This window comes from Verticillium dahliae, genomic scaffold, assembly GCF_000150675.1.
Source record: "Verticillium dahliae VdLs.17 supercont1.11 genomic scaffold, whole genome shotgun sequence".
NCBI lineage: Eukaryota > Fungi > Ascomycota > Sordariomycetes > Glomerellales > Plectosphaerellaceae > Verticillium > Verticillium dahliae.
Window position 1 is genome coordinate 998049 of NW_009276930.1, and position 2136 is coordinate 1000184.

Sequence of the window (2136 nt, forward strand, 5' to 3'; positions counted from 1 at the left end):
TTCTTGGCGTTGTACTCAATACCTACCTCGACGAATATGGTCTCGACGATGCAGAGAAATGTACCATGATTGTAGCGTGCCTCGCAGACTGAAGTGCCTGGCGGAAAGTAAGGTAGGTACCTACTAGTAGGTAGCTAGGTAGGTAGAGAGAGAGAGGGTGATCTCGGAGAGTGGGCCGGTTCAAAATGCAAGGGGATGGGGAGGGGCAAGCCAGGGCAGGGCTGGCGACTAGAAGGGAAATGGGTTGGTAATGATTAGACGAAGGCTATCTCCTTCTGGAATGCCCCAGCGAGGAAGGGGAGGGGAGGGGAGGGGGGGTTCGTGATCTCTTTTCCTTACTTGTAAGCTGTCATGCAACAACCATAACAAAGTGCATGCAAGCAGAAGGAAAATAAACACATGACGGCTGACAAAACGGTGGAAGGCGGTGGCAGTGAGCAGAGAGTGACGGTGACAGATGATAGCTTAGGAAGCGACCCGAATATCGCGACAACGGTTGACCTGCGGTAGGCACGGCATGTGCACCAGTGCCCGCTCCAGCAAACCATACCAAATAGTTACCTACAGTACCTGGCAAGCTGGGCAGGAACCACAAGGTATTCAAAAGGGGGGCGGACACGAGCTGATGGTTACCTAGCTTCTCGGCTGGTGCTCGTTGCTTGGGTCTGAAGGTGTACAACCCCAGGTACCTTTGGCGGGGAACCTCACGAACGAATCCACCATGGCCTCGTCCCAATCATTTTCTGCCTCTGTACACACAAACACGGATCGCACTTTGACCTGACAAGCGGGCGTAGTTAGGGGCTATCGCCGTTTGTTCAATTTGGCCGTGCTTGCCAGGAGGGGGCGGGTGGCTGGCGACGCAGCAGCAGCGATTGCCCTCTGATCGGGTGCCCGGGAGGGGGGGGTTCTTTGTGTGCGAACTCGGCGGTCTGCCAAGGGGAGGGAAGGAAGGAGTATTGCACATTTGCTGTTGCAGGCGAGATGCAGGTGCGGGTGGAGGTGCAGTTACAGGGCAGGGCAGGGCAGACGATGGCCACTGCTCACTAAAGTACCTACCTGCCCATTGAGCAGCATGTCAGTGGCCGACCTTCAGCGAGCGACAACCAGCTTTGCCCCCCCGGGTCCGTGGCACTGTACCTGTAGGTCTGCCACATTGGATTGGGACTAGCAGCGAAAGGAAGTCGCCCAGCACGGCGTGCATGGCACCGAAGCAAGAGCAGGGGAAGGGTGGAGGTGGAATAGGGCAAGACCGCCAGCCAGAGATGCCAAGCCGGCTTGCTCAGATCTGAAAGAGGGTCCCTCTTTGCGCCGCACTGTGGATACCAACCACGGGCCAGCATGTCGGTACAGTGTCCGCGCCCTGAGCACGAGCCAATTGCCAAGAAAAATTTCTCCTCTCTCCACATGGAAAGTGGGCCAGCCCTTGATGGCGACTGCTGATTCTCATCCGTCGATGTCATGTCCGCCAGCAGAGGAGTCCCAACAGTCCCAGCAGTCCCAGCAACCCCCCCAAAGGTGACTTGGCTTGGTCAGACCGACCTCTCGCTCCCTCCTTCGGCCAACTCCCGTTTTCGTCTCGCCGCTTCGTGTCCTGCCGGCATCTATGACTTGGATGCGTCTGCTCAGGTTCATTTTGCGACTGGCCTGATCAAAGGAGGAGGGCCCCCCTCGCGTGGCCGACGTGCTCTGCGGAACCCGTTTCGAGTCAACGCTGCTTACCACCGACGAATGTGGCTCAGCCTGGCACTTTGCCCTACACCGGAAGAGGCGAGGCCAATCCATTCCACGGCAGATAAAACGAGCCAGCACTCGATTGCTCAGGAGACCGACCAAGACCGAAACTCCTTGGGTCGAGTCCTAGCTTCAGACGATGCTGCTGCACCAGTAGCAAGCGCCAACTGAAAGGGGGGACACCCACATCAGCAGGACTCGGACTAATTACTATGTAGGCGCCTTGGGTAGGACCAGGACTTGCCAGGACCATGACGGGCATTTGCGCTGGCGCTGCATGCTCAACCATTTCACCGCTGCTTTTACTTGTACCCTAATTTCCCGTCTCGTGAGCTGGTCCGTCTACACCAGCCAGGCATTGCAGTGCCCCCCTCCGCTCTGTTGGATGGACCCTTTCAAGGC